Source organism: Neomonachus schauinslandi, chromosome 6 (genome assembly GCF_002201575.2).
Source record: "Neomonachus schauinslandi chromosome 6, ASM220157v2, whole genome shotgun sequence".
In the NCBI taxonomy this organism is placed as follows: Eukaryota; Metazoa; Chordata; class Mammalia; order Carnivora; family Phocidae; genus Neomonachus; species Neomonachus schauinslandi.
Window position 1 is genome coordinate 133902860 of NC_058408.1, and position 22532 is coordinate 133925391.

Genomic DNA, 22532 nt, shown 5'->3' on the forward strand with positions numbered 1-22532 from the left:
CCCCAGATTGAAAGTGAGGGGGTGGAAAACCATTTACCATGCTAATGGACACCAAAAGAAAGCTGGGGTGGCAATCCTTATATCAGACAAATTAGATTTTAAACCAAAGACTGTAATAAGAGATGAGGAAGGACACTATATCCTACTTAAAGGATCTGTCCAACAAGAAGATCTAAAATTGTAAATATCTATGCCCCTAACATGGGAGCAGCCAATTATATAAGCCAATTAATAACAAAAGCAAAGAAACACATCGACAACAATACAATAATAGTGGGGGACTTTAACACCCCCCTCACTGAAATGGACAGATCGTCTAAGCAAAAGATCAACAAGGAAATAAAGACTTTAAATGACACACTGGACCAAATGGACTTTACAGACATATTCAGAACATTCCACCCCAAAGCAACGGAATACACATTCTTCTCTAGTGCCCATGGAACATTCTCCAGAATAGATCACATCCTAGGTCATAAATCAGGTCTCAACCGGTACCAAAAGATTGGAATCATTCCCTGCCTATTTTCAGACCACAATGCTTTGAAACTAGAGCTCAATCACAAGACAAAAGTCAGAAAGAACTCAAATACATGGAGGCTAAAGAGCATCCTACTGAAAAACGAATGGGTCAACCAGGAAATTAAAGAAGAATTAAAAAAATACATGGAAACCAATGAAAATGAAAACACAACTATTCAAAATCTTTGGGATGCAGCAAAGGCAGTCCTAAGAGGAAAGTATATAGCAATACAAGCCTTTCTCAAGAAGCAAGAAAGGTCTCAAGTACACAACCTAACCCTACACCTAAAGGAGCTGGAGAAAAAACAGCAAATAAAGCCTAAACCCAGCAGGAGAAGAGAAATAATAAAGATCAGAGCAGAAATCAATGAAATAGAAACTAAAAGAATAGTAGAACAGATCAACGAAACTAGGAGCTGGTTCTTTGAAAGAATTAACAAGATTGATAACCCCCTGGCCAGACTTATCAAAAAGAGAAGAGAAATGACCCCAATCAACAAAATCATGAATGAAAGAGGAGAGATCACAACCAACACCAAAGAAATACAAACAATTATAAGAACATATTATGAGCAACTCTATGCCAGCAAATTAAATAACATGGAAGAAATGGATGCATTCCTAGAGATGTACCAACTACCAAAACTGAACCAGGATGAAATAGAAAACCTGAACAGACCTATAACTACTAAGGAAATTGAAGCAGTCATCAAAAATCTCCCAAAAAACAAAAGCCCAGGGCCAGATGGCTTCCCAGGGGAATTCTACCAAACATTTCAAGAAGAATTAATACCTATTCTTCTGAAACTGTTCCAAAAAATAGAAATGGAAGGAAAACTTCCAAACTCATTTTATGAGGCCAGCATTACCTTGATCCCAAAACCAGACAAAGACCCCATCAAAAAGGAGAATTACAAACCAATATCCCTGATGAACATGGATGCAAAAATTCTCACCAAAATACTAGCCAATAGGATCCAACAGTACATTAAAAGGATTATTCACCATGACCTAGTGGGATTTATCCCTGGGCTGCAAGGTTGGTTCAACATCCGCAAATCAATCAATGTGATACAATACATTAACAAAAGAAAGAACAAGAATCATATGATCCTCTCAATAGATGCAGAAAAAGCATTTGACAAAGTACAGCATCCTTTCTTGATCAAAACTCTTCAGAGTATAGGGATAGAGGGTACATACCTCAATATCATAAAAGCCATCTATGAAAAACCTACAGCGAATATCATTCTCAATGGGGAAAAACTGAGAGCTTTCCCCCTAAGGTCAGGAACGCGGCAGGGATGTCCACTATCACCACTGCTATTCAACATAGTATTGGAAGTCCTAGCCACAGCAATCAGACAACAAAAAGAAATCAAAGGCATCCAAATTGGCAAGGAAGAAGTTAAACTCTCACTCTTTGCAGATGATATGATACTTTATGTGGAAAACCCAAAAGACTCCACCCCAAAACTGCTAGAACTCATACAGGAATTCAGTCAAGTGGCAGGATATAAAATCAATGCACAGAAGTCAGTGGCATTCCTATACACCAACAACAAGACAGAAGAAAGAGAAATTAAGGAGTCGATCCCATTTACAATTGCACCCAAAACCATAAGATACCTAGGAATAAATCTAACCAAAGAGACAAAGGATCTGTACTCAGAAAACTATAAAATACTCATGAAAGAAATTGAGGAAGACACAAAGAAATGGAAAAACGTTCCATGCTCATGGATTGGAAGAACAAATATTGTGAAGATGTCAATGCTACCTAGAGCAATCTACACATTCAATGCAATCCCCATCAAAATACCATCCACTTTTTTCAAAGAAATGGAACAAATAATCCTAAAATTTGTATGGAACCAGAAAAGACCCCGCATAGCCAGAGGAATGTTGAAAAAGAAAAGCAAAGCTGGCGGCATCACAATTCCGGACTTCCAGCTCTATTACAAAGCTGTCATCCTCAAGACAGCATGGTACTGGCACAAAAACAGACACATAGATCAATGGAACAGAATAGAGAGCCCAGAAATGGACCCTCAACTCTATGGTCAACTCATCTTTGACAAAGCAGGAAAGAATGTCCAATGGAACAAAGACAGTCTCTTCAACAAATGGTGTTGGGAAAATTGGATAGCCACATGCAGAAGAATGAAACTGGACCATTTCCTTACACCACACACAAAAACAGACTCCAAATGGTTGAAAGACCTCAATGTGAGACAGGAGTCCATCAAAATCCTAAAGGACAACACAGGCAGCAACCTCTTTGACCTCAGCCGAAGCAACTTCTTCCTAGAAACATCGCCAAAGGCAAGGGAGGCAAGGGCAAAAATGAACTATTGGGACTTCATCAAGATAAAAAGCTTTTGCAAAGCAAAGGAAACAGTCAACAAAACCAAAAGACAACCGACAGAATGGGAGAAGATATTTGCAAATGACATATCAGATAAAGGGCTAGTATCCAAAATCTATAAAGAACTCATCAAACTCAACACCCAAAGAACAAAGAATCCAATCAAGAAATGGGCAGAAGACATGAACAGACATTTTTCCAAAGAAGACATCCAGATGGCCAACAGACACATGAAAAAGTGCTCAACATCGCTCGGCATCAGGGAAATCCACATCAAAACCTCAATGAGATACCACCTCACACCAGTCAGAATGGCTAAAATTAACAAGTCAGGAAAGGACAGATGTTGGCAGGGATGCGGAGAAAGGGGAACCCTCCTACACTGTTGGTGGGAATGCAAGCTGGTGCAGCCACTCTGGAAAACTGTATGGAGGTTCCTCAAAAAGTTGAAAATAGAGCTACCCTATGATCCAGCAATTGCACTACTGGGTATTTACCCCAAAGATACAAAAGTAGGGATCCGAAGGGGTACGTGCACCCCGATGTTTATAGCAGCAATGTCCACAATAGCTAAACTGTGGAAAGAGCCAAGATGTCCATCAACAGATGAATGGATAAAGAAGAAGTGGTATATATATACAATGGAATATTATGCAGCCATCAAAAGGAATGAGATCTTGCCATTTGCAACGACGTGGATGGAACTGGAGGGTATTATGTTGAGTGAAATAAGTCAAACAGAGAAAGACATGTATCATATGATCTCACTGATATGAGGAATTCCTTAATCTCAGGAAACAAACTGAGGGTTGCTGGAGTGGGGGGTGGGGTGGGAAGGATGGGGTGACTGGGTGATAGACACTGGGGAGGGTATGTGCTCTGGTAAGCGCTGTGAATTGTGCAAGACTGTTGAATCTCAGATCTGTACCTCTGAAACAAATAATGCAATATATGTTAAGAAAAAAAAAAAAGAAGAAGAAGGTAGCGGGAGGGGAAGAATGAAGCAGGGGAAATCGGAGGGGTAGACGAACCATGAGAGACGATAGGCTCTGAAAAACAAACTGAGGGTTCTAGAGGGGAGAGGGGTGGGAGGATGGGTTAGCCTGGTGGTGGGTATTGAGGAGGGCACATTCTGCATGGAGCACTGGGTGTTATGCACAAACAATGAATCATGGAACACTTCATCTAAAACTAATGATGTAATGTATGGGGATTAACATAAGAATAAAAAGTCTTTGGAAAAAAAAAAAAGTTGATGAGACTAGAGAATCTGAGGACACATTTGTGGACAATGTATAATTGATTCACTTTGTTATTTATATCAAGAATCTACAGGGTGGGAAATTTAAAATAGAACATCTTTTCCCCCCACAGGGAGGTTTCATCAGGGAATATACATTTTGCTCAAAGTCCATGGGGTTTGAATAGCTTTAGCTAAGACCATCCCAATACTTTTAGCAATTATATACAAACAAATTCAATATACAAATTCTTAAGTTTGTAAAATTGTTTTTCTAATTGCCTCAGGTTGTATATCTTTAATATGTAAAGTGGTTGGATAGAAAGTTAGTTACTGCAATATGCTTACTTTGAAATATCTATTAGGTCTTGAGTGGAAAACAAAGGTGGAAAGTTTGTACTTTTTATTTTCTATATAGAAAAATAAATCCTGAAAAGGAGGTGTTGAGTCCCTATTTATTGGTATAAATTGTCAGAGGACCAGGTGCCATCCCTGGTTTGATCATATGTAATATGATTATACATTAAAATCAATTACTGTTGAAGGGAGGATAGGCTGGTCTCCAAAACTGATGATACCTACAGAGTAACCTAGGAGGTCTCTACCTACAGCAAGTCACACTCTGTTCTTCTGTCCCAAACTACCACAAGTAAGTATACAATGTAGATAAAAGCAATGTCTTCAATATGCAAATATATCTCCAATGTATCTTGGAATTCCCACTTATAAGCACATTGTGCTTTTTCTGTATAGAAAACCCAAAATTTTAGCGATACCATGTTCAACTAAATTATGAGAATTTATAGAGCAGCCAAATAGAAATATCCACACTTTGCAATATACTATCATATTCAGCAAGACTACAGGAAGTATACAAAGGACAGATTTTCTTTGTTAAATGCTGTTTAAGTCTATTTCACATCTACTCACACTAGTCTAATATAGCCCTGCCAGTGATAATAGTTTGAATGCAGTTATATTTGTGTAACCTTCATTACCTGAAGCCTAGCATAATTTGTTTATAATCAGTTTACATTAAGTGAATTGTTCTCTTATATTTCAAATACAGGGATGGGGATGGTTGGAAGAAAATTTGCCAAAAGAACAAACTTGCAGAGCTCAGTCCATCATGGTATCCAGGGAAAGACAAAGAAAATTAAACATAAATGCACATTGTAATAGCTCAAATCCAGCCTAAATTGGTGCATTTACTTTTCAATTGCATTTGATTACTCAAGTGGTGTTATTACCATGATCATAACTGTTTTAATTTGCCAGTATTGATAAATGTCCTCCCCCCCCGCCACAAAAAATAAAACAAAACAAATAAACAAAAAAAGGTGGCTGCATATATAAAATAAAGATGATTATTTGCTCTGAGCACCTACTAGGAGGGCAATTAATTCAGGCAGCATTTCACATAAGAAGCTTGAAGCAATGCGTTAATCAGAACCTGGATACCTAAAACCAGCAATGAAGATATGGAAAGAATGTTGAACTTGAAAGCAAGCTCTGCCACTGAGCTTGTTCTTGCATGATATTAGAAAGAGTCACACCACCTTTACGCAATTCATATCACATGCACTTCTATCTAATGTTGCCATGACTATGCTTAAGTTGTCTCCTCTTTGAAGAACGCCCCTAAAATATTGAATAACTGGCCTTTAGAAAGAAAGTTTATCAATCCCTGTTCTAGGGTATAAGCCTGACATGTGTATTTTGAAAAAAAAAAATCCTCAGATGATTTTAATGCATACTCTTGCATAGAAACCACTCTATTAACATATCTATAAGGTCACTTACATTTCTGAGATCCTTTAATTCTAGATATCAATGTAGATGTTGGAGTATAAATTCATGAAATAGAGCATGCAACTTCAATTTTAAAATAATGACACAAAATCCACACTCCCTTATTAATTAACTTATACTGATACTGTTTCACTATTTTAAATATAAGAACAAAAAGTCATTTGGGAAGTCAAAGAAAAATAATCTCAAAGATATTTAAATATAGTTGTGGTCTAAGCTTCAGAGCATATTTATCATATTTTAGTTTTTTGTTTGTTTTGTTTTTGTTCCTTTTGCTTCTTTCCCAAACTGACTATTGTCTGCATGGCTAAGAATACAGCACTTAGCCATAGGCAGCAAAGACATATCACAACCTGAGAAGGCATTCAACATACTTTACTTTGGAACAATGTACAAGAATTTTCAGATGTCAATTTCAAGGATTTTGGACATAAATGAGGTGGGAAATGCTCATTAATCAAGCCCACACTGCCTATTTCTCAAAGGACATAGAATCAATATAGGTCAAATTTTCTATTTCTCCAAAGCCTATCTCACTAAGCACCTTGAAAGAGATTTTATGGGCAGTTTTCTGTAGATTTACTGCTTGGCATGCAAGAGCATCAACCTCTTTAAATGTTGGGCAGCAAGAACTTTAAATTGTGAAAAACATATGCCTGATTGAAGGTAAAAACAATCAAACACCAATTCTATTCTCTGGGAATTCATTCTGTAATAAGACAGTGATGCAGGAAGGTGAATTTTGAATTTTGATATTGCAAATACTGATTTTAGAAAGAATAATTCTATCATTCTCCACCCCTAAAATAAATACATAAACAGAAACAATACCTTTTACTAACATAAATGATAAAAAATCAGATGAAAATATTTGAAATATATGAGAGAAGAGAGTTACTATACTAAATATTTAAAGAGCCCCTATGACCAATAAGAAAAAATAAATATTATGAGATAAATATTCAAAACATTTGCACAAGAAAATATATTAAATACTAGTTTTCACTAATATTAAGAGATGTTGAACACCAAATCTGTTATTAATGTATTATACTGGAAAAAATACTATTGATTTTTTCTTTCCTAAAGGTACAGACACATTGGAAGCAACCAAGATGTCCTTTAGTAGATGAATGGAAAAATTAACTGTGGTACTCTTAGATAATGGAAAATTAATCAGTGCTATAAAGAAATGAGCAATCAAGCTATGAAAAGACATGGCATGATCTTAAACGTGTATTATTAAGTGAAACAACCCATATGAAAAGGCTGCACTGTATGATTTCAACTATACATGGCTTTTTGGGAAAGGCAAAACTGGAGACAATAAAAAGATGAGTGTTTGCTGGCAAGGGAATGGGAAGAGGGGAGAAACGAATAGGCAGAGCACACAGGATTTTTAGGGTAGTAAAAATACTCTGTATGATCTTACAATGATACAAAAACGTCATTATACATATACCCAAGCCCATAGAATGTACAACATCAAGAGTGAATTCTAAGGTAACTTCTAGACTTTGGTTGATTATGATGTGTCAATGTAAGCTCATCCTTGGTAAAAAGTGCACCATTCTGATGAGCTTTTCTCCATCATGTCTCATAGGATCTTGTCTTATACTTGTGAAGCTTAGTATTCAGCGATAGATGCAAGGGAAGCCTGACACAGATTTTTGGGCTACTTCTCTGTACAACTCTCTCTGCTCCAAATCTCTTTCCTGTAAAGTTCAACTAGTATCTCAGTCCTTATATCTTATCTTTGTCTCCTGTGCCCATCAAGACCACTACTCTGTGTTTGGGCTTCACCTCTCCGTATTCGGTGAATCACCCTAGCATAAAGCTTACACAAACATGGAATTCACTTCATGTGTTTCTCTTCATTCAAGGATCATATCTCTGGGCTGTTTGTTGTCCACTTCCTGAAAGAAAATTCTTCACATATTATATATATAGTATCATATTTACTTATGGTGGGAGGTTAATTCTGATAACCATTACTCCATCATTCTCAGAACTAGAAGGTCATGTGCTTACATTTTAACAGAAACAACTCATATTCAGAGTTCCATTGTTCAGAGTTTAGTTGTTCCTTTCAGAGAAACAACTTATGTTTACTATTTGAGGCGTAACTTAATTTATTTATGGAGTTCCCTGACATATTCAGGGGACAATCACAGAGCAGCTTTTAGTAAGGGTGTTGGAGCCCTTTGCTTTCTCATTATGCTCTGGTTACACAAAGCTGTGGGTCAAATATTTGCCCATTAGAGCTGATTGCTATCTCTACCAGAGGATTTAGGTTAGGGAATTACAGACTTTGATAAATGTAACAAAGGACTGACTCTCTTCTTTACCTCATCCATAAAACTTTTTTATATATTGTATTAGTTTCATATTTCTGGTAACAAGGTACCAAAATAGAGTGGCTCAAAACAACATATATTTATTCTCTTATAGTTCTGGAAGTCAGAATCTGAGAGGAGTTTTATAAGGCTAAGGTGTTATCAGGACAAGTTCGTTTTAGAGGCTTTAGGGGAGAATTCCTTCCTTCTGTCTTCCAGCTTCTAGAGGCTGCTTGCATTCCTTAGTGAGAAGCCACCTCACTCCTATCTCTGCTTACATTCTCACATTGCCTTCTCTTCTTTCCTATCTACTGCTTCCCACTTATAAGGACAATTCTGATTATATCAGGCCCATTGGGTAATCCAACATAATGTCTCCATCTCAAAATCTTTAGCTTAAATATATCAATAAAGCCCCTTTTATATGTATGTAACATGTTCACAGGCCTCATGAATAGAACATGGACATCTTTGAAGGTCATTATTCAGTCTACCGTATATATATGAAGAGGCAAATTTCTCTGAAGTCTCAGTTTCAAAGATATAAAAGGTATTATATACATCTTCAAACATATTTTATTTCAATTCTTACATCACATAAAAACACACTAACAACAACAACAAAACAATTGGAGCAACTTTAAATTAAGGATATAATCCCATGGACTGGACAATTTCCTTTAAATAGCTCAGAGACGTGAATGAACAGATCCTATGTCAATGCAGGAAGACTTTTCTCTCTATGAGATCTACTTGCTGCAATCAAATGCATTACAGATTGAATAAAAATGTCATTCAAAATGACTTTACAATTGGCTTTGGAGCAAAACCTAATACCTGAAGGTAAGATGGCTGTCCATATATTTAGAATGTCCTTCTTTCTAGGAGCTCTTAGTTTCAAATTTTTTCCTCCATGTACAGCAACTTGCGAAGTCACTTCCAACAATTCTCAGATTCCATTCTCTTCGATGTGGACTGGCCTTTCCTGATAGATTGCCATTGTGTAAAATTCTTAATAGTATTCCCCTAAAGGTTTTTCTCTCCCTGCTCTGCAAAATGAAATGGATGTATAGATATACATCAAAAATTAGGACACTCGAACAGTTTAAATGTCACTTCTTGGGAAATTGTAGTAATAAGTAAAAACATGAAGTCTAGTTCCAAATAGCTTTAGGTGTGTTTCTATTTCTTTCTTTACTATTAGAGAATAATATAAATAATACTACTCTACCACTTTTGTAAGATAGATTTTTCTCCCCAATCTGGGACAGGACTTTAATAGGTGAACTGTCCCTTTTTCTTGACATGATCTTAAGTCTGACAAATAAACAAAATGCCATCTTTGAGGACTTTGAAACTCAGGGAAGATTAATAAATTTTACAAACTTGAACAGCTAGCCCATGTACAGCCAGGATTCTAAATTAGGACTTTAAATGCCCCAGTAGCTCAAAATTTTATGTTGCTTCCTCTCAGAAGTATTATGTTTGACCTTAACCTACACTACAAAATCTTTATAGGAAAGAATGCTCTCTTCCATTCAGGGTCATATGTATCTCCTAGCACAGGGCTAAGCAAAATAATAAACAATGCTTGATGCACTGCAGAACACATTTATTCAGTACTTCTGTCATTGAAGTTGCCATTAAGAGAATGAAACATCAACCCAGAGAAAAATGGAGGAAGGTATACATGTGCATGTGTGTATATATATATATAATGTATGAAATATACAAACACACATATATATAGATGGAAAGTATGAAATATACAAACACACATATATTACACACACACACACATATATATGTTTTTCAAAGTGGGCATATCAACTTACATCCAGCTCCTTAAATAAAACTTGTACGCAGCCCTATAAATACAAAGATACACAACCCAATGGGGAAAAAATGGACAAAACCCTCAACTAAAGAAAAAAAAGTATATAGATATTTCATTTCATAAAAGAGGATATCTAAATTGCCAATAAACCAATGAAAATGTGCTCAGCTTCATTAATCATTAGGCAAATGCAAGCACAAGCACAATACAAAATATTTACACACCCAAGTGTTAGTAAGAATGTGGAGTGACTTTAACTCTTAAACCATACTGGAAGGAATATCAATTGACAAGTTCATTTTGGAAAACTATGGCAGCTCAATGGCATTGCTGCCCTCATTTATTTACCCCAACCTTTGTTAATGCATTTCACCATCAAGAAGCAAAGTATGATCTCTTGCTTTTCAGTTCTGTGTTCATTTATCTGACTTGCTTTTGGACAGCCTTAGTGAATGTTACACAAACAGAATCTTGTAAAGCACTTGCAGTGTCCACTTGTGCCCTCATATCTTTGCCTTTGTAATGAGAACATGTCTGCTGCTAAAGAATAAGAAGCACAGAAGCAGTTAGGATAGTGTTGTTCCAGCCAAGGCTAACCTAAATCAGCCAATGTGTCCCCACAGAGATGAGCCAGTTCATCCATGAACAGAATAACTTAGGTTCGTGAACCCCAGGTGACCCCAGTGGAATACACTACTGAAACTATTCAATGGCTTTCATTGATATCCAGGAAAAATCCATATGTACAGCTTGGAAGATACTACCTAATGTAGCCCTTTCCACCTCTTCAGTTCAGTTATCATTCTCTTATTTTTCTCTACTTTCCCTTTTTCCCCAGTTTTATCAAGAAAAAATTGACATATATCATTATAGAAATTTAAGGTAAATAGGATGATTGTTCAGTTGACATACAATGTAGAATGATTACCACAATAGGTTCAGGTAACATCCATCTTCTAATAGAGATACGTAGAAAGTAAAGAAAAAGAAAGGAAAAAAAGATCTTTGTGATAAAATCTCTTAGGATTTCTCTTAAAAACTTTCCTATATCCTACAGCAGTGTTAGTTATAGTCATCATATTGTACACTACATCCCTAGTACTTATTTATAACAAAGTTTATACCTTTTGACCACCCTCCTGCAATTCTTCCTACCTCTACCTTCTGCCTTTGATAACCAAAAGTCTGATTTCTTTTTCTGAGTTTTGGGTTTGTTTGTTTGTTGTTTTGTTTTTTAGATTCCAAATATAACTGAGATCATACAGTATTTGTTTTTCTCCATTTGACTTATTTCACTTAGCATAATGCCTTCAAGCTCCATCCATGTTGTCAAAAATGGTAGGATGTTATCATTCTTTACAGCTGAATAATATTCATAACTACTTTATTCATTCATCCATTTGTGGACACTTACGTTGTTCCCATGTGTTAGCTATTGTAAATAATGCTGCTATGAACATAGGCGTGCAAGCACTCTTGTGAGTTAGGGGTTTTGTTTCCTTTGGACATATTCCCAGAAGTGGAATTGTCAGATCATATGTTAATTCTACTTCCTTATATATCCCAAATACAAAAATGTAAAAAGCAATTATAATTTGTCATCTTTATTGGATTTCTTGCCCTTCTGTTTTCATATATGAGCCCTAGTAAAGAGCAGACCCTCTGTAAACAGGATTGGTCTGAATATTGTGTCCATCACTTACCCTCCTCTGAGTTTCTATTTTTTTTACAAACACTAATTTGTTTTTCAACATGCAGATCATTCATTTTCAAAGATTTTTTGCTGTGACTGCCCCTGCCACATTTTACACCATTCTTCCTCCACTCCATTCCCATTATAACCTGGATATACATTTATAGAAACTCTAACCAACAACATGATAATAGTTTATCTCTTCGTCTTTCCTCAGAGGACTGCAAGCATCTTAGGGGCAGACACTGAGCCTAATTCACTTTTGAATCACTAGTGCCGGCATCTAGTCTACTGAAAATGTTCAGTGCACAAGTTTCCTTCTGTGAATTTTGGAAAAAGCAAGGCCCAGCTTTACTAGAGAACAGAATGAATAATCATAGAGGGAAAGGTTGTCAAGGATGGAAGGTTCTTGGCTCAGTGAAGGTTATTCACTCAATTGTCTTCTACATAAGTGACTGGAAGAAGTATTTTGCCAGCCAGCTGATTTCTAACTAACATGTAGAGCTGGTAATTAAGGCATCCTACTAGGATCCTGGATCTAAATAATTGAGATACAGCCAAACCTTGGCTCATAACAAGAGCAGGTGATTTTGATTCTAGCCTCTTTATGTAGTTACAAACTCATTTTCCCTCAAATAGTTCTATGTAGCCATTTTCTTCAAATATACTAACTGATCATTTATTGTGGAAAAAAAACTGTCACTGAGAAGCCAACATTTTGGAAGAATATGAGAGGTTACCCTCATCAAAATCGCGATGGAAAGTTGAAGGCCTCATTTTAATGAATCTGCCAATGTTTCCACTTTCCAAGAGCAACAGATCTGATTATGAGACATATTACGATTTTCCCATCTGGAATTTCAAAGCAGTCTCTGATTAGTTTGCCACATTTCTCTTTATTACCTCCAGAGTTAAGACTATGATACTCTTAACCCTGAGGCAACTTCTCCAGTTTTAAGGTTAGTTTCCACTATAGATGAAATTTGTTTCCCTTCTTTTAAATTTTTTTCTCAGAATATAATAAAATTAAGACTCAATTAGAGTACACATGAGGGGTTCAAATATACACACACATACAAATTCATACAAACATATATATATATATAGGTGATAGATGATAGATGATAAAAGATGGATAGATGATAGATGATGATAGGTAGATGATAGATAGATAGATAGATAGATAGATAGATAGATAGATAGATAGATGATAGATAGATAGAGATAGATAATAGGTAGACAGATGATAGACAATTTTTCCAGATTCTCAGCAAAATTATTTGTCCCACCAAGTATCATCTTCATAAATCCCTACTTTTGCATCTAGACAATGGCATTCCTCTTTGGATTGCTCAGGATTACTTGGCAGTTACTACTGTAACTTTTCTGATCACATGTGAAACTCAGATTTTGACTGTGAGTTTCATTTTGAGTCTCATATCCTAGCCCTTTTCTACTCTTTTCTTTTTTAATCTGACTTAAACCACTTCAGAAACAATTCCCTTTCCTATGCTGCTTTGGTTAAGAGAATGTAGGTGATATATAACATTTAACTTTTGCAAAACCTTTCACTTTATGGACAGAGATAATTGAACTGCTATTTATGAACACATATATCACCACTGCTAGGATATTTTGATGATCCTACCCTCTAAAAGAATAAGATACCCAAGTAACAAATTCCAAATTTCCATACTCATTGATTCATGGGATGTTAAACATTATTTTAATATAATGAAAACATTTTGAAAGGAAATCCAGTTGTAAGGTAAATTCAATAAACTCCCAGTAACTCATCATTCCATGTTGTGTTGTATTTTTATTTTGTAATGTGTCATAGTGAGGCTTACTGGTGGTAGAAGTGCCAGTATTTGAGGACACAGAACTATTCCATCATGTAAGGATAAATATACCATATAATGGGAATGCAGAGCATCTGCTCAGATGAAATATTGTTAAATAAAAGGTCATAAAAATATGAGATAATTGGTAATAGTTGGCATGCATTGGCTAGTTGACTAAACAGGGAGTCCTGAGAGATGTTCCCAGATGCCCCACTTAAATGGAGATTCTCAGGAAAAACTAAATTTTGCCCTGGAAAATTAAGAAAAACAACTGTTAAGGGGGAAATCCTTTATGACCAGCATTCTTGATTCTCTTCAATCTATGTATTCTTTGTAGTCAAGTTACCTGTACTTCATAGTATCTTTGAAACTGATATTATGTTCTGTGATATATGTCATAGTAAGGAGGGCTCAAAATTGATCTCACAATGTGGTCTAAGTGGAAGAAATTGGATGACTAAGTTCAGGAAAAGAACATTCTCTATGACCAAAATAGGAAAGCACACACTCACTTTTGAACAGCATGAGAAATCATCGAAAGAGAGTCTAACTGTGAATGCAAACCAGTAATTAACTAGGTATCTAGGAATGAAATCCATATTAACATGAATTAAAAATATTTCCTTTCTGGAACAACACACTGTACAATGGAATGCGTATCATTCTATTATATACCCACAAGGATAAACTAATAAGTCACACTAAACTACAGAAGTGATTTAAAGAAAACATGAATCCTCTCTTATGACCTGAATATTACTCACACTGTCTTAGGCTTTTTTGGACAACAGTTAGGAGCTAAGTACAGAGAAAACACTAATGTAAAATTGACCCCTGATTTCAAGATGCATGTATATGGTGTCCAACTCTGACTTCTATGTCTTTCTCTGCCAGGATGGAAAGTATGTCCTTCATCTTAGTACATTGTGAAATGGGTTCTTACAAGCAATGGTGACTTGTGGAAATGGAGACTACTAAGCCAGAGAGGCCCCAAGTCTCATTCCCTTGTACCTAAGAGCCAATTGGAAGGCCAATTTTAAAAATCTGTATTTGTTCCTTATGGAAATCATTTTTTTTTGCAATGCTCATATCTCAAACTTTGTCACTTTTCACATTCTTTCATGTTTTTTATCTGAATTTCTGCAACATTTACAACTGTTGACAAAGTCATTTAGTCAAAATCAAAATCACCAGCTTTCACGTACTCCCAACTCCCTGCCCTTCCTGGGTCCTTTTTCATGAACATGTTGGCTTTTAACTTAAAATCAGTTTACCTTCTCCTTTATCCAATCAGTCACTAGATTTGTTTCATTTTAGTAAATATCTATTTGGAGCTTATTATGTATCTCACATGATGACAGGCAGAAATCCTGTCTCTGAATTGAGCCTCAAAGGTATGTATCCCCTTCATACTCCTCTTACCCTATACTAACAATGTCCTAATTGGTCTCCCTATCTCCTTTCTCTCTTCTCTTATATATTTATAAGCAGAGGCCTTTGTCAATCTATCCAGAGAGCTAACTCTTATTTTGCACCATAAAGAGGACATCAATATATCCCAAGACTTTAATAAAGAAAGAGATACCATGGTGTGTCTTAGAGGCCATAGGATTTCCTTGTTGATAACACCCTGAACTGCAGGCGCCCAAATCATCAACAATCAAGTAGCAGAACTATATAACACAATGGCCCCATTGTTCTTTCTAGAAAGATCCTTATCCTTAAATTTAATAGTTTATTTAATCATGTGCAATATATTCATGTTTCTCTAGTCAATGAGTATGCAGTGTGTGTGTGTATGTATGTGTATTGAACTTGACTCAGCTGTTTGTAATCTGCAACAAATTATATGCATCACTGGCCATTTCTCATGCCATCTTCAAGCATCTCTGTTAAAAGAGCTGGAAGCAACAAGATTGAACGTTGATTTGTTGAGAATAAGTAAAAAGAGTGAAGGCCAAGGCCGACTTTTATAACCTGGAGACCATTTCAATTTAGCAAAATTTGGTCTCCTTGTTACAAATGAAAATCCTTCACATTTGCCTTGTCCTATCCTAAAGAAAAGAATAAATTAAAGAAGTGAACAAAATACTCTGCTTAGCACATAGATACTACTCTGCCTTGCTGCCACTGTGGAGATACTGAAAATTAAAATGTTCAACACTTCAAGCACTGCCCCCATGTTCTTTTGAAACAGGTCACTTTGCTTATGTTTGTATTATTAGGTTTGTTTTTTCATATTCATTATGGAGTTTGTGTGGCTCTAAGGACAGCATTCATTAAATGTGGGCAGTCAGCCTAGAGCGCTAGTAGATAAATAGCATTCTGTTTGGAAAATAATACTTTTTTGTTGCCTCACTTCATCTCCTCTTTGCCCTTGCCCCTTGATTTAATTTACTCATATACTTACAGACCCCACCTCAGTGGCAAGGGGGTAAAAGGCTGCCACAATATTCTTCTGTTTGAGGGAGAAGACATTACAGAATCCGGTGCTTGAATACCTGGCAAAGGTATTATTAGTCTCTTCCTGAGAGTATTGCCCCACCCCATGCCTTATCAGATCCCTGCCTCCAAAAGCAAAATCTGTGGCAGAGTAAAACACGATGCACAGTATGAGTTAAGAGGTTTTGGAGCAAACCTCCAAATTCAGATTTCTGCTTCTTCACTTACCCCTAAACCTCATGATTACCATTTATTTAAATTTTTGAAGCCTCACTTTAATCATCTATGAAACAGTAAGGATGAGTGAGCACACAGTGAAATAAATATGATGCAAATACCTGGTACCTGGAACAAAGCATTTGCTTAGTAGATGTTCATGATCAGTTTTTTCTTCCTTTTCTGATAATCCTGGGGATATAAGAGGCTTGAGGAGGTCTACTCCAGTGTTTCTGCAGACAGATGGTTTCAACAGAATCACCTGGATCTGCTTGATAAGAAATGCATGTTTTTCATCCATTCATATATGTACCTCACTCATATTGAACTAGATACTGTGCTTACTCCATGCCAAACCATCCTTCTGGGTGTCTAATGGGCAGTGATTTTTGCAAACCACCATCCCATTCCTCCAACTCTAAATGACATTGCTCAAATCCATTTTGCAATATTGGTGCCAAGTGTTTCTGTAACTTCTGTTTAAATACTTACAATAGTGAACTCAAAATGCCTCTTGAAGCACCTCTGTCTATATAAACAGCTTTAAGAAGTGATTCTTTCTCCCCAAACAAGATTTCTCTCCAGCATCCTCATCCACTGATGCAAATTCAAACCTCTAGTTGACTCTGTCATGCAGAAAAAAAAAAAATCAACCCATCTTTGTGTCTAATAGCATTCATCTATTTAAAATCACAGCTATCCCTTGGGGCGCCTGGGTGGCTCAGTTGGTTAAGCGACTGCCTTCGGCTCAGGTCATGATCCCAGAGTCCCTGGATCGAGTCCCGCGTCGGACTCCCTGCTCGGTGGGGAGTCTGCTTTGTCCTCTGACCCTATCCCCTCTCATGTGTTCTCTCTCTCATTCTCTCTCTGTCAAATAAATAAAATCTTTAAAAAAAAAAAATCACAGCTATCCCACAAGTCTTCTCTCCTCTAGACTAATACATAGCTCACCAAATTGCCAATTCCAAAACCCCAAATTCATGTTTACCTAATCCTTGCCAAATATATTCTACTGCCAGAATACCAGCTGCCTGCATACCCCTACACTCTGACCGCTGGACCACCTTTGGAATTTTTCATTGGTTTAATCTAATCACTCCTTCAGTTGGGAAAAGAATACCAAAAGTGCATATAAGAGCTTATTTGGACTCGTCTGTCATCTGTTACAAAAGGATCTTCAAGTCTTCTTCCTTTTTGTTTTATCAAAGTGTTTTACATCTCAGTCAGCTTATAAACTGCACAAAATCAATACCATGGTTTTATTACAAACATCTGAGATTTTAGATTGAGGCAGGAGTAGGTATACGGAGCATTGGGAGAATAGTCATAGTTGAGGCACTTGAAGCCCTAGGAGGTCATCTGCCTTACTAAAGTTGGTATAACCAGTATATATCTTTGTTCTCTAGGGCAGTGACTGTTTCTGAAAACAAGATTTCCTGCTTATATGGTACAGATGTCTCAAGCCAGAAGCTTCTAGGCTTGGTTTGTTGACCTTCATAGACTTAATTCTTTTTTGCTGTTGTTGTTTTAATTTGAACCTATATTTAATAGTTAGAAAATGTCCATTGGACTAAAGATACATGGATTTTTCTGAAAAATTAGAAATCTTATAATTTTAGGTCTGCATTTCCACATAGTAACAATGTGCTATTAGATTAGGCTTATATTTCCTGTCTGGCCTTTGTAGGCACTGAAGTTTGCTATGCTTCCCCCATGGAATAGTATTATGTATTTTTATAAGCACTTCCATATCTTTCATTTAACATGAAATATTCATATTTACTATGAAATTGAAAAGGACTGGCATAAATATATATATATGTATTTTTTACTTGTATGAAGATGTACCTAGGTCCCCTAACATGTGCCAGGAGAGAGCGAAGAAAGTATAATAATTTAACATTGCTGGAGTAAAATTTCCTCATTTAAAGTTCCCATCTTGGCATTTACTAGCTATTAACATGGGCAAGTTATTTTATGTTTTTGAGACTTGGTATCTTATGTTTATAAAATAGATGAGATAGTATCCATCTGACTACACTTCAGTAAAGATTAAATTAGATAACTAATAAGACTGTTAGCTTAGTTCCTGGTATATGGCAAGTACTTAACAAATATTTGCCACTACATTTTTTTTAAGATTTTATTTATTTATTTGACAGAGAGAGAACACAAGCAAGGGGAGCAAGCAGCAGGCAGAGGGAGAGGGAGAAGCAGGCTCCCCGCTGAGCAGGGAGCCCAAAGCAGGGCTCAATCCCAGGACCCTAAGATCGTAACCTAAGCCGAAGGCAGACTCTTAATGGACTGAGCCACCCAGGCGCCCCTGCCACTAACATTTTTAACTTAAGCACTAGAACCTAGATCTCTCAACATCTAATGTAGGGCTTTTCTTATTGTATAAAACTGCTACACGTATTCTGTCTTATGTGCCTTCTTAATTCCTAGTTTCTGAAGTTTCTCAAAGTGAATGCCTCACTGGACTGCTAATGACTATTGACTCATGACCAAACCCTAGTTGTCCCTCTGAATTGTATCAAAATCCTGCCCTAATACAAACTCTCTGTCCCAAATCTTCTCCTATGGGAAATGTGAAGAGCACCCCATGATCTGGTGACTCAACCACATACTCAGCTTGGATCCTGGTTGGAACTGAATATTTTATGACTAATGTGCCCCAACATTAAGGCATTTAAAAATAGGAATAATTTGCTAAATAAATCAATAAATGGTTGGGATCACAACTGATGTTATTTTCAAAACCTGATAAAATCCTTGAATTAACGACTGTACACCTCAGTGGGTGTTATGAGAGTTTTTGCCACTACTGAAGCCACAAGTTGGAAAATCTACTTGTTCCAAAAATCTGGACCATTCACCTGTCTCCAATCTCAGGGAGCCATGTTTCTAGAGACTTCATACTTTTATCAGTCTATCTCCTTTCTATATTTTGGGCAGTTTTGATTCTGTGTCTTATAGCAAATATTTGGGGGCTGCATGGCCACCAAAAATTTAGGCTGGAGGAGCAGAGGTGTAGGCATTTTTTGGGATAGTACTATAAATAGAAGAGGTTGAAGGATCTGTAGAAGGATTTCTCAGAGTTTGGTATTTGATTCACTTTCTTTGGAGTCACAAAGATACATTTCTAAATTCATCCAAAATCAGCTGAATCACATCTCTTGATTTGGAACCCAGGAATCTGCCTTTTCAACAAGTGAGACACACTGAAATTGTGTATGTACTGAGCATTAAGAAATCAATGGAGAGATATAAGCGAGAGCTTGAGGTGTAGAATACCACTGAAGACCATGGAGAATTCAGATTATTATTCCTAGCCTCTTGATATGAGTTGTTGATTAAGGCCTTGGATATAAAAAGAACTCAAGGTATGAAACGAGATAAATACGATTAAGTATTAACATGAGTAATTCCGATGAAAAGTACTCAAAGGTTTCAAGGATGGGTGAGACCAAGTGTGGAAACAAATTATCTGGGAAGAGTAATGTGACAGGACGTAAAATATAGATGAATGAGTGGGTGAGGGGAAGGACAATATAGGTAAATGTGAGGAGGTGGTAATGAATGCAGTATATAGGGTTGATACAGAATTAGATGGGCAAAATCAGGATTAAAAACTTCATAAAGTCTTCTAGAAGAAGGCTGGCATGATCTGAGATACAGAATTCCAAAGCTTCACTGTGGTGTCCTAGGTCAAATGTGGTTACCAGAGCCACATTAGAATGCATTTATGTCATTCCAGAACAGTATGAATTTAGCTCAAACACTGAACCGTCAGAGTCCTCTTCACCTCAGACTCAACTGGAAACATCTAGGTTACTTTCTTAGAAGGAGATGACAACTCAGCAAAGACAGAATGTGTCACTTGAGAAGCAACCAAAATCCCTACAGTATCGAGGTTTCTCAAAAAAAATTAAAAATGTTAAACTCATGTCATTCACTGAACAAGCCTCAATTGATATGCTGAAATGTTATGAGTAAAATAGCATTTGCCTATCCTGATTTTTGTCAGTTATTTCAAAAATACCACATCTTTGTTTGAAAAATATATCCAGTATGAAACAGTTTGTTTCATTTAGCTCAATGCTTTTTTTTAAAAACTTTACTTGTTTACTCAAAGAAACAGAATAGAAAAGTAATTGCCAAGAGCTGAAAATGGGGCGTGGATAGGGAGAGGTTGGTAAAAGGGTGCCAACTTTTAGTAGTAAGACGAATGAAATCTGAAGATCCAATGTAAAACATGGCCACCATAGCCAACAACACCATGTTGCATGATTGAGACTTGTTAAGAGAGAAGAACCCAAATGCTCCACCAAAAATAAATAAATAATAAATATGAAGTGATGGATATATCAATTAATTAGATAGGAGGAATCCTTTCACGATGTATATATAAATCAAATCATCACGATGTACAGTTTAAGTACCTTACAAGTTTATTTGTCAGTTATACCTCAATAAAGCTGAAAAAAGTACATATTTTATTTGAATTTTCTTAGTTTTTACCTAGTGTCATTTTTCTGTTCCATGATCCCATCAAGAATACCATATTACATTTATTCACCATATCTCCCGTAACAATTTCTCAGACTTTTCTTGTCTATGATAACTTTGATAATTTTGAGGAGAACTGGTCAGTATTTTGTAGAATGCTCCTCAATTGGGATTTGTCTGATGTTTTTTTCATAATTAAACTGGGGTTATGGGAGGGCAAACACAGAGATAAAGTGACATTCTCATCACCTCATATCAAGGATATGTACTACCAACATGACTTATGAATGTGAGGATTGTGTCAAACTGGAGAGGTAAGGTCCCTCTATAATGGGTAGCTGTTATGGAGCTCCATCTGATGGCTGCTCTTGGGAAATCCTGTCCTGTGTTGCCTGATCTTGATTTTTCAACAGAAGCCAGAAATCTTAATGTTTATGTGAAAAATCCAACTTTTAAATATTGACAACTAATTCAAATTTAAAACATGATGGTTCCATGGTTATGTGGGCCAAATAAAATATGTCTGTGGGCCAGTGTTACTCTATGGTCACTGGTTTGCAAACTCTTTTGCAAATATATGGGCATCATTAAGGTTTTTTTATTATTGTTGATGTATAACTGACATATAACATTATATTAGTTTCAGGCATACAACATAGTGATTTGATATTTGTATACTTCAGGAAAGTCTAGTTAAAATCTGTCACCATACATAGTTGCAAAAAAGTTTTTTCTTGGGATGAGAATTTTCAATATCCACTCTCTCCACAACTTTCAAATATGTGACACAGTATTACCAACTATAGTTGGCTTTTATTTATTTATTTTTAAAGATTTTATTTATTTATTTGACAGAGAGAGACACAGCAGAGAGGGAACACAGCAGGGGGAGTGGGAGAGGGAGAAGCAGGCTTCCCGCTGAGCAGGGAGCCTGATGCGAAGCTAGATACCAGGACCCTGGGATCATGACCTGAGCCGAAGGCAGACGCTTAATGACTGAGCCACCCAGGTGCCCCTTGGAGGAACCTCTTAAACATCTATCTGGCTTTAAAGTCAGTGATATTCTTGCAGAATATTACTCTGCCACCTTTTGTTGTTTTACACCCCTTCCTCTTCCTGATCTTATATCCTACCAGATGTCAAATCTATAGATTCTACTTTATAAGTAGCTCCTATTACTGCTCTCTCCACTCTCCCTTTCTGTCCCTCCTCTCTTCCTTTCTCCTGTTTCCTATACCCTCTCTCTTAACTGAGATAAAATTTACATACAGTGAAATGCACCTATCCTAAATATACAACTCAATGAGTTTTCATGAATGTATATACCATATTTCCACCACTCTAAATTAAGATATAAAACATTTCCATCACTTTGAATGGTCTTTCATTTCCACTTTCAATTAATCCTTGGCCCCCATAGGCAACCATGCATATGTTTTCTGTTACTGTAGATTAGTTTTCTTTTCTTTTTTTTTTATTATGTTATGTCATACATTACATCATTAGTTTTTGATGTAGTGTTCCATGATTCATTGTTTGCATATAACACCCAGTGCTCCATTCAATACGTGCCCTCTTTAATACCCATTACCAGGCTAACCCATCCCCCTCCCCCCTCCCCTCTAGAACCCTCAGTTTGTTTCTCAGAGTCCATAGTCTCTCATGGTTCGTCTCCCCCTCTGATTCCCCCCCCTTCATTTTTCCCTTCCTGCT